The sequence below is a fragment of the Labrus bergylta genome, chromosome 24 (assembly GCF_963930695.1).
Source record: "Labrus bergylta chromosome 24, fLabBer1.1, whole genome shotgun sequence".
Lineage (NCBI taxonomy): Eukaryota > Metazoa > Chordata > Actinopteri > Labriformes > Labridae > Labrus > Labrus bergylta.
The window spans coordinates 13,545,432-13,555,431 of NC_089218.1; the positions used below are offsets into that span (position 1 = coordinate 13,545,432).

General features: G+C 45.3%; 13 non-coding genes and 4 pseudogenes across 13 annotated transcripts; all 17 read right to left on the bottom strand.

Moving 5' to 3' along the window:
- Window positions 1-99: 99 nt before the first annotated feature.
- On the bottom strand, window positions 100-218 carry LOC114917630 (5S ribosomal RNA). The gene has a single exon (XR_010665690.1). It is a non-coding gene; the product is annotated as a 5S ribosomal RNA (ribosomal RNA).
- A 161-nt stretch (window positions 219-379) lies between these two features.
- LOC136178353 (5S ribosomal RNA) lies at window positions 380-498 on the bottom strand. The gene has a single exon (XR_010665763.1). It is a non-coding gene; the product is annotated as a 5S ribosomal RNA (ribosomal RNA).
- Window positions 499-641: 143 nt separating this feature from the next.
- On the bottom strand, window positions 642-760 carry LOC136178354 (5S ribosomal RNA). The gene has a single exon (XR_010665764.1). It is a non-coding gene; the product is annotated as a 5S ribosomal RNA (ribosomal RNA).
- Window positions 761-921: 161 nt separating this feature from the next.
- Window positions 922-1,030, bottom strand: LOC114918018 (5S ribosomal RNA; annotated as a pseudogene).
- A 161-nt stretch (window positions 1,031-1,191) lies between these two features.
- On the bottom strand, window positions 1,192-1,310 carry LOC136178410 (5S ribosomal RNA). Its single transcript, XR_010665849.1, has one exon. It is a non-coding gene; the product is annotated as a 5S ribosomal RNA (ribosomal RNA).
- A 161-nt stretch (window positions 1,311-1,471) lies between these two features.
- On the bottom strand, window positions 1,472-1,590 carry LOC136178392 (5S ribosomal RNA). Its single transcript, XR_010665824.1, has one exon. It is a non-coding gene; the product is annotated as a 5S ribosomal RNA (ribosomal RNA).
- A 161-nt stretch (window positions 1,591-1,751) lies between these two features.
- Window positions 1,752-1,870, bottom strand: LOC114917610 (5S ribosomal RNA). The gene has a single exon (XR_003806298.2). It is a non-coding gene; the product is annotated as a 5S ribosomal RNA (ribosomal RNA).
- Window positions 1,871-2,031: 161 nt separating this feature from the next.
- On the bottom strand, window positions 2,032-2,150 carry LOC136178302 (5S ribosomal RNA). The gene has a single exon (XR_010665691.1). It is a non-coding gene; the product is annotated as a 5S ribosomal RNA (ribosomal RNA).
- A 161-nt stretch (window positions 2,151-2,311) lies between these two features.
- LOC136178210 (5S ribosomal RNA) lies at window positions 2,312-2,430 on the bottom strand. Its single transcript, XR_010665607.1, has one exon. It is a non-coding gene; the product is annotated as a 5S ribosomal RNA (ribosomal RNA).
- Window positions 2,431-2,591: 161 nt separating this feature from the next.
- On the bottom strand, window positions 2,592-2,710 carry LOC136178211 (5S ribosomal RNA). Its single transcript, XR_010665608.1, has one exon. It is a non-coding gene; the product is annotated as a 5S ribosomal RNA (ribosomal RNA).
- Window positions 2,711-2,871: 161 nt separating this feature from the next.
- LOC136178258 (5S ribosomal RNA) lies at window positions 2,872-2,980 on the bottom strand (annotated as a pseudogene).
- A 145-nt stretch (window positions 2,981-3,125) lies between these two features.
- Window positions 3,126-3,244, bottom strand: LOC114917608 (5S ribosomal RNA). Its single transcript, XR_003806296.2, has one exon. It is a non-coding gene; the product is annotated as a 5S ribosomal RNA (ribosomal RNA).
- A 161-nt stretch (window positions 3,245-3,405) lies between these two features.
- LOC136178303 (5S ribosomal RNA) lies at window positions 3,406-3,524 on the bottom strand. The gene has a single exon (XR_010665692.1). It is a non-coding gene; the product is annotated as a 5S ribosomal RNA (ribosomal RNA).
- Window positions 3,525-3,667: 143 nt separating this feature from the next.
- Window positions 3,668-3,786, bottom strand: LOC136178304 (5S ribosomal RNA). Its single transcript, XR_010665693.1, has one exon. It is a non-coding gene; the product is annotated as a 5S ribosomal RNA (ribosomal RNA).
- Window positions 3,787-3,931: 145 nt separating this feature from the next.
- On the bottom strand, window positions 3,932-4,050 carry LOC136178395 (5S ribosomal RNA). The gene has a single exon (XR_010665827.1). It is a non-coding gene; the product is annotated as a 5S ribosomal RNA (ribosomal RNA).
- Window positions 4,051-4,193: 143 nt separating this feature from the next.
- LOC136178237 (5S ribosomal RNA) lies at window positions 4,194-4,302 on the bottom strand (annotated as a pseudogene).
- Window positions 4,303-4,463: 161 nt separating this feature from the next.
- On the bottom strand, window positions 4,464-4,572 carry LOC136178230 (5S ribosomal RNA; annotated as a pseudogene).
- Between the last annotated feature and the right edge of the window lie 5,428 nt (window positions 4,573-10,000).

Consider the following 10,000-nt stretch of genomic DNA (forward strand, 5'->3'; position numbering starts at 1 on the left):
CGGCCATAATGTGGGGGAGCAAATGCTCCCCCACATTATTGATTCTGGCTGAATTTTTGGACATGTGAATATGTCTCTATATGATGAAAAAAATGAAAAAGCTTACAGCACCTGGTATTCCCAGGCGGTCTCCCATCCAAGTACTAACCAGGCCCGACCCTGCTTAGCTTCCGAGATCGGACGAGATCGGGCGTGTTCAGGGTGGTATGGCCGTAAGCCATTATTGTGTGCAGAAAGGGGCCTTTTAAAGATCTCATGCCCTCGGCCATAATGTGGGGGAGCAAATGCTCCTCCACATTATTGATTCTGGCTGAATTTTTGGACATGTGAATATGTCTCTATATGATGAAAGAAAAGCATATGATGAAAAAAATGAAAAAGCTTACAGCACCTGGTATTCCCAGGCGGTCTCCCATCCAAGTACTAACCAGGCCCGACCCTGCTTAGCTTCCGAGATCTGACGAGATCGGGCGTGTTCAGGGTGGTATGGCCGTAAGCCGTTATTGTGTGCAGAAAGGGGCCTTTTAAAGATCTCATGCCCTCGGCCATAATGTGGGGGAGCAAATGCTCCCCCACATTATTGATTCTGGCTGAATTTTTGGACATGTGAATATGTCTCTATATGATGAAAAAAATGAAAAAGCTTACAGCACCTGGTATTCCCAGGCGGTCTCCCATCCAAGTACTAACCAGGCCCGACCCTGCTTAGCTTCCGAGATCTGACGAGATCGGGCGTGTTCAGGGTGGTATGGCCGTAAGCCATTATGTTGTGCAGAAAGGGGCCTTTTAAAGATCTCATGCCCTCGGCCATAATGTGGGGGAGCAAATGCTCCCCCACATTATTGATTCTGGCTGAATTTTTGGACATGTGAATATGTCTCTATATGATGAAAGAAAAGCATATGATGGAAAAAATGAAAAAGCTTACAGCACCTGGTATTCCCAGGCGGTCTCCCATCCAAGTACTAACCAGGCCCGACCCTGCTTAGCTTCTGAGATCGGGCGTGTTCAGGGTGGTATGGCCGTAAGCCATTATTGTGTGCAGAAAGGGGCCTTTTAAAGATCTCATGCCCTCGGCCATGATGTGGGGGAGCAAATGCTCCCCCACATTATTGATTCTGGCTGAATTTTTGGACATGTGAATATGTCTCTATATGATGAAAGAAAAGCATATGATGAAAAAAATGAAAAAGCTTACAGCACCTGGTATTCCCAGGCGGTCTCCCATCCAAGTACTAACCAGGCCCGACCCTGCTTAGCTTCCGAGATTGGACGAGATCGGGCGTGTTCAGGGTGGTATGGCCGTAAGCCATTATTGTGTGCAGAAAGGGGCCTTTTAAAGATCTCATGCCCTCGGCCATAATGTGGGGGAGCAAATGCTCCCCCACATTATTGATTCTGGCTGAATTTTTGGACATGTGAATATGTCTCTATATGATGAAAGAAAAGCATATGATGAAAAAAATGAAAAAGCTTACAGCACCTGGTATTCCCAGGCGGTCTCCCATCCAAGTACTAACCAGGCCCGACCCTGCTTAGCTTCCGAGATTGGATGAGATCGGGCGTGTTCAGGGTGGTATGGCCGTAAGCCATTATTGTGTGCAGAAAGGGGCCTTTTAAAGATCTCATGCCCTCGGCCATAATGTGGGGGAGCAAATGCTCCCCCACATTATTGATTCTGGCTGAATTTTTGGACATGTGAATATGTCTCTATATGATGAAAGAAAAGCATATGATGAAAAAAATGAAAAAGCTTACAGCACCTGGTATTCCCAGGCGATCTCCCATCCAAGTACTAACCAGGCCCGACCCTGCTTAGCTTCCGAGATTGGATGAGATCGGGCGTGTTCAGGGTGGTATGGCCGTAAGCCATTATTGTGTGCAGAAAGGGGCCTTTTAAAGATCTCATGCCCTCGGCCATAATGTGGGGGAGCAAATGCTCCCCCACATTATTGATTCTGGCTGAATTTTTGGACATGTGAATATGTCTCTATATGATGAAAGAAAAGCATATGATGAAAAAAATGAAAAAGCTTACAGCACCTGGTATTCCCAGGCGGTCTCCCATCCAAGTACTAACCAGGCCCGACCCTGCTTAGCTTCCGAGATCGGACGAGATCGGGCGTGTTCAGGGTGGTATGGCCGTAAGCCATTATTGTGTGCAGAAAGGGGCCTTTTAAAGATCTCATGCCCTCAGCCATAATGTGGGGGAGCAAATGCTCCCCCACATTATTGATTCTGGCTGAATTTTTGGACATGTGAATATGTCTCTATATGATGAAAGAAAAGCATATGATGAAAAAAATGAAAAAGCTTACAGCACCTGGTATTCCCAGGCGATCTCCCATCCAAGTACTAACCAGGCCCGACCCTGCTTAGCTTCCGAGATTGGATGAGATCGGGCGTGTTCAGGGTGGTATGGCCGTAAGCCATTATTGTGTGCAGAAAGGGGCCTTTTAAAGATCTCATGCCCTCGGCCATAATGTGGGGGAGCAAATGCTCCCCCACATTATTGATTCTGGCTGAATTTTTGGACATGTGAATATGTCTCTATATGATGAAAGAAAAGCATATGATGAAAAAAATGAAAAAGCTTACAGCACCTGGTATTCCCAGGCGATCTCCCATCCAAGTACTAACCAGGCCCGACCCTGCTTAGCTTCCGAGATTGGATGAGATCGGGCGTGTTCAGGGTGGTATGGCCGTAAGCCATTATTGTGTGCAGAAAGGGGCCTTTTAAAGATCTCATGCCCTCGGCCATAATGTGGGGGAGCAAATGCTCCCCCACATTATTGATTCTGGCTGAATTTTTGGACATGTGAATATGTCTCTATATGATGAAAGAAAAGCATATGATGAAAAAAATGAAAAAGCTTACAGCACCTGGTATTCCCAGGCGGTCTCCCATCCAAGTACTAACCAGGCCCGACCCTGCTTAGCTTCTGAGATCGGGCGTGTTCAGGGTGGAATGGCCGTAAGCCATTATTGTGTGCAGAAAGGGGCCTTTTAAAGATCTCATGCCCTCGGCCATAATGTGGGGACATTATTGATTCTGGCTGAATTTTTGGACATGTGAATATGTCTCTATATGATGAAAGAAAAGCATATGATGAAAAAAATGAAAAAGCTTACAGCACCTGGTATTCCCAGGCGGTCTCCCATCCAAGTACTAACCAGGCCCGACCCTGCTTAGCTTCCGAGATCGGACGAGATCGGGCGTGTTCAGGGTGGTATGGCCGTAAGCCATTATTGTGTGCAGAAAGGGGCCTTTTAAAGATCTCATGCCCTCGGCCATAATGTGGGGGAGCAAATGCTCCCCCACATTATTGATTCTGGCTGAATTTTTGGACATGTGAATATGTCTCTATATGATGAAAGAAAAGCATATGATGAAAAAAATGAAAAAGCTTACAGCACCTGGTATTCCCAGGCGGTCTCCCATCCAAGTACTAACCAGGCCCGACCCTGCTTAGCTTCCGAGATCGGACGAGATCGGGCGTGTTCAGGGTGGTATGGCCGTAAGCCATTATTGTGTGCAGAAAGGGGCCTTTTAAAGATCTCATGCCCTCGGCCATAATGTGGGGGAGAAAATGCTCCCCCACATTATTGATTCTGGCTGAATTTTTGGACATGTGAATATGTCTCTATATGATGAAAAAAATGAAAAAGCTTACAGCACCTGGTATTCCCAGGCGGTCTCCCATCCAAGTACTAACCAGGCCCGACCCTGCTTAGCTTCCGAGATCGGACGAGATCGGGCGTGTTCAGGGTGGTATGGCCGTAAGCCATTATTGTGTGCAGAAAGGGGCCTTTTAAAGATCTCATGCCCTCGGCCATAATGTGGGGACATTATTGATTCTGGCTGAATTTTTGGACATGTGAATATGTCTCTATATGATGAAAGAAAAGCATATGATGAAAAAAATGAAAAAGCTTACAGCACCTGGTATTCCCAGGCGGTCTCCCATCCAAGTACTAACTAGGCCCGACCCTGCTTAGCTTCCGAGATCGGACGAGATCGGGCGTGTTCAGGGTGGTATGGCCGTAAGCCATTATTGTGTGCAGAAAGGGGCCTTTTAAAGATCTCATGCCCTCGGCCATAATGTGGGGGAGAAAATGCTCCCCCACATTATTGATTCTGGCTGAATTTTTGGACATGTGAATATGTGTCTATATGATGAAAAAAATGAAAAAGCTTACAGCACCTGGTATTCCCAGGCGGTCTCCCATCCAAGTACTAACCAGGCCCGACCCTGCTTAGCTTCCGAGATCGGACGTGTTCAGGGTGGTATGGCCGTAAGCCATTATTGTGTGCAGAAAGGGGCCTTTTAAAGATCTCATGCCCTCGGCCATAATGTGGGGGAGCAAATGCTCCCCCACATTATTGATTCTGGCTGAATTTTTGGACATGTGAATATGTCTCTATATGATGAAAGAAAAGCATATGATGAAAAAAATGAAAAAACTTACAGCACCTGGTATTCCCAGGCGGTCTCCCATCCAAGTACTAACCAGGCCCGACCCTGCTTAGCTTCCGAGATCGGGCGTGTTCAGGGTGGTATGGCCGTAAGCCATTATTGTGTGCAGAAAGGGGCCTTTTAAAGATCTCATGCCCTCGGCCATAATGTGGGGGAGCAAATGCTCCCCCACATTATTGATTCTGGCTGAATTTTTGGACATGTGAATATGTCTCTATATGATGAAAAAAATGAAAAAGCTTACAGCACCTGGTATTCCCAGGCGGTCTCCCATCCAAGTACTAACCAGGCCCGACCCTGCTTAGCTTCCGAGATTTGACGAGATCGGGCGTGTTTTTTTTTTTTTATCTTTTATTATCAAAAGTACAAAAACATTTATATTATTTACACATCATTTACAAGAAATACAATACCAAAACATACACCATATAAATCAAACCTCCCCTCAGAGGCAAGCGCTTGCCAAAGAAAACAAAATAAAGCAAACAAAATCAAAACCTCCCCTGATTCCAAAACACTTAAAAACTCTCTTGAGTTCTTCCCTCAAAGTAAGCAACCCCCGAAAACAAACCCCAAAGCAAACAAAATCCCCTTGAGAGCTCTCAACCTCCCCTGCAAACCAAAAGGCCCTCAAATCAAACCACCCATTTTTCCCCATGACCAACGAAAAACCGTAACAGAAACAAAATAAATTATACGTCCCACACAATGCCCTCTTCATTTACCCCACACACTTTCGCCCCTTCCACAAACATTCTCACAAACTCACTCTCATTCGCAACGTGCAACAATTTTAGGTGTGCTCTCCATTCATTCGAAAACATTCTCCACACATTCATTCTCTTGTTTTCGTACAATGCAAAATTCCTTCTGTTAAAAACCGCTTTGCGTGCAAAGGCTAAAATCATATTCATAACGTTGTGGTTTTTTTGTTTCGTTCCCACCCCCAACAGCACCGACAATTCCCACCCCCTTTCATTCCAACACTCATTCTCACTACATTTCCCCAACATTTCCCTTATTTTTCCCCAAAACACGCCCAATTCCCCACATGTCACAAACAAATGCACGAAATCCTCATCCACACTTTCACATACACAACACTTTCTTTCATACCTCTCCTTGTGGATTTGATGCAGGACGATGCAGGTGAAGATCCTCCTGTGCCTCAGTTTGAAATCTAAGTCAAATATTGCATGCGGTGTGTGCGGTATGTTAATGTTTTTCCATATCATGTTGCTTGTTATGTCTGGGTATGTGTCTGTCCATTTAACTTCAGATGTGGGTTTCTGTATTCTATGTGTGATTGCGCATCTATACCAAATTTTTGTGGTGACATCAGTAATGTTGTGCTTCTTCTCCCCTAGGCACAGGGAGATCCCCACCGCATCGTCCCGCATCGCTCCCTCCTTCTCCTTGATTAGTTTTTCCCATTCGCTCGACAAAGACAATTTTACATTTTCAAACACTCTCTCAATCACATCCTTTCTGCACACATACCCCTTGTTTTTTAACCCCACCAACACCATTTGTACATCAAACTCCCCCTCATCGTTCACTAAATCCCCTATTCTAATGTATCCCGCTTTCTCCATTGCCTCGCACTTGATTGCCCTCTCCCCATTTTTAAAATACGGGCTTGAGAGGAAGGGCAGCCGCAGCACTGACCCTCTCGTTCCGCATTCCGGTACAGTCCAGGCTGAAACCTGATACCACGCATTGAGTACTTCCTGGAAAAACCGTGGCAAGTGTTTAAATGCGTCCGGGTTATTTATCTGGTGCAGGTTGTCCTCGTTGTGGAGTCCAAAACTGCACAGATGTTGTTTGAAATGATTTTTCCAACCTACGCTCCGGCTCTGGTCCTTAAATTTGCCTATCAATTTGGCTCTTAGTGCTACTTTTTTTGTCAGTAAGTCAATCAAAGCTAACCCACCCTGATCTTTAGCCCCTATTATTGTTTTGTGAGCTATACTCGCTGCTTTGTTTCTCCAAATAAAGTCCCTAATGATCTTTGAGATCTCCGCGAAGGCCCAGTCCGGGAGCGCGCAAGTACTCAGCGCATGATTCACTTTGGACAACACGAGAGCATTTGTTACGGCTACCCTTCCTCTCAGCAATAGGCCCCTTGCCCTCCACAAATTCAAAGTTTTCTTAATTTTACCCACCACCTCTTTCCATGTTTCGTCATCACATTCATTCTCGTTTTTCCCCACACTCACTCCCAGCACTTTTCTTCTCTCCCCCACCGTTTTAAATCCCCACCTATTAGCGTAATTTGATTCCCTTCCCAGTAGCATAATTTCAGACTTATTTTCGTTTACTTTTGCCCCCGATGCCCTTTCATAGGTTTGCACGTGTTTCAGTATTAGTTCTATATCCTCCTCTCTTTTCACCATTATATTCACGTCATCCGCATATTGGATTATTTTAACATTTTCCTCCCCTATTCCTTCAATGCTCCCGTCTTCCGATATCAGCGCTGCCAGCGGCTCTGCCACCAAGCTATACAGCAGCGCTGACATCGGACACCCCTGTCTTACTGATCTTGTGATCTTAAATGCATCAGTTAAAGCCCCGTTACATTTTATCTTACTTTCCGCCCCTTTGTACAACACATTTATCCACTCTCGCATTCTCTCCCCGAACCCAAACTTCTCCAAAACCCTCCCCATGAACCCATGATCCACTCTGTCAAATGCCTTACTTAAATCAATCCCTAACCATATACCCCCCTCCCTTTCCATGTCCCTGACCGTCTGTTTTATTGAAATGATTGAGTCTGCTATGTCCCTGTTTGGTATGCTGTATGATTGTGTTTGCTCTATGATAGTTCCTATTACTTCTCTGATTCTATTGGCTATTGTTTTTGCTATGATTTTGTAATCTGTGTTTAGTAAACTGATTGGTCTGTAGTTGTCCAGATTTTTATTGTCCCCCTTGTTTTTGTAGAAAATAGTAACCACCCCCTCCCCCAAGCTTTTCGGTATGCATTTGACTCTCTCAATATATTTACTTAGTTTGCCTAGTATGGGTACTAGCTGTTCTTTGAAAGCTAAATAAAATTCAGCAGTTAGGCCATCGCTACCAGGACTTTTGTTTCTGTTTAAACCCTCTAGAGCGCTTTTGATTTCTCCGTCCGTAAACTCACTTTCACACCATATTTTATCCTCGTCGCTAAGTTCCTTCTTTAAGGCACCCACAGCTCTGTCCGCGCTCGCACCATCACACTCCTGTCTCGTGAACAGGCTTTCATAGTAGCCTTTGACCGTTTTTAATATTTCAGTTTTATCCGTCACCCTTTCCCCTGCTGCGTTCACTAATTCGTTTATTTCTGTTTTTATTTGCTTTTGTTTCTCCAGACCCAGGAAAAAGGCTGTGCTCCTTTCCCCTTCATACAAATATTGTATTTTGCTCCTAATCGCTGCGCCCCTACATTTTTTTAGTTCGAACGCTTTTAACTGCTCTTTTAAGTGTATGTATTTTTCTGCGCAAGCATTATCTGCACTGTCGAGCAATGTTATTTCCTCACTTAGTTGTTTTCTTAGATTCTCTTCCATTTGATTTTCTCTCCACTTTTTCTCCTTACTATAGTTAATGCACTTTTTTTTGATTCTGACTTTTACCCCATCCCACCACACATTCATATCTTCATTCACCCCCCACTCATATCCCACATCATTCAAGAATTTTTTCATGCTTTTCACAAACGCATCATCTTCTAGCAGACTTCCATTAAAGCACCATATCCCTCCTTTACGTGAATCAGTTTCTTTTCCAAATGTGATTGTCATTCCTGCGTGATCGCTCCACGTATTGGTTTTATACTCAGCGCTTTTTACCCACTTCACCACCTCACATGTCACCAGGGAGAGGTCTATTCTTGATTGTTTCAGTCTGTTTAGCACGATTTGCCTTCTAGAGTAAGCCCTTTCCCATGGGTGCAGCAATCTCCATATGTCTAAGCACTGCTTGGTTATTATTAGGTCTTTCAGTGCCCCTCTGCTTACGTCCCCCTTGAACACATTATTTTTTGATACGTCTGTTGGCGTCATTGCCACATTGAAGTCGCCGATTATCACGCAGTTTCCTTCCCACCATTTGCTTATTTTTATAAAAAACGTTTTCCTTTCTTTTTCTCCGTTCGGCGCATATATATTTATAATTCTTAATTTTTTTGTTTCGTACATACAGTCTATAACTATAACTCTCCCCTCTTTATCCCCGTACACCAAATTAACCCCTGTTACCCGATCCGTTTTGATTAGAACCGCCACTCCTCTCGCCCTTGGCGTACCATTGGAGCTAAAGATTTGGCCCACAAAGTCTTTTTTAATGTCTTCTACCAGGGAATCATCCCACCTGGTCTCCTGCACACACAGGATGTCATTTTGCCAGGAAAGCATGGATTGTCTCTTTTCCTTGCTTCGTAGTCCATTGGCGTTGATAGAAAATAAAATTAAGGCCATTATCAAAAAGGAAAAAAAAGAAAAACAAACGGATTTACCAGGGTTATTTCCAGCCATTATTTGTCTTTACTTTTTAATTTTTTAGCCAACTTCTTTCGTTGCCCCAAACTCAGTCTTTTTTGCGCGCTTGCCAGTTCACTAACATCCATTTCGCTGTCCGTTTCGTTTGGACTGGCGCTTTTAGTCAGGTTGTTTGCCCTGATTTTACTCCCTCCCGCCTGCCCCGGCACCCTCTCAGGCACCTCCCTCCCCTTTGTGCTCATGCTTACCCCTGGTTCTCCGTCCGTTCTGTCTCCCTTTTTCGCTTTCTTGCTCGTTTTCCGCTGCTTCTGTTGTCCCCCTCCTCCAGCCTGCTCCGGCGTCTCCAACTCGTTCTCTGCCACCTGCTCTCCTCCGCTCTCTCCGCTCTGCTCCATTTCTCCTCCGCTGCCCTCCTCCTCTCCGGTCTCCTCCTCGCTTTCTCCAGTCACCTCCTCCTCTCCTTCTGCCGCGCCCTTGTACACCTCCTCCTCCGCCTCATTCCTGCTCTCCTTTTCATTTTCACACTCGCAGTCATTTTCTCTTTTTCCACAGTTTTTACATTTTGCCAGGTTCGCGCTGCACTCACGTGCAAAGTGTCCCTGCACCCCACATTTGTGGCACATGAACTCCGGGCACTCTCGCAGGATGTGTCCCGGCTGGATACACATCCTGCACACTTTTTGCTGTCTGTCATGAATGACTCTGAAGAATTCGCTCCCCATCACTGTATTGAATTTTGTGGAGTACGGTAGCGACTGTACCTGGTCGTTGAACCGGACCCGGACAAACCTTGTTCCGTCGGCTATTGTTGTCCCTGGCCACATTCTTCTTTTAATCGGAGATGTGGGGTTCACTCCCCAGCCCGTCAGCTTCCACACGATTTCTTCATCCGTGATGTAGGCCGGCAGGTTCAGAAAGGACACCACCAGCTCGTCATTGTTTAGTTCTCTGGCTACAACTCTTGTCTCTCCAATTTTGAAGCCGTCCAGCAGCCTTTCTTTTCCCTTGATGTTGCTCACTGTTACTTCAAGTTTT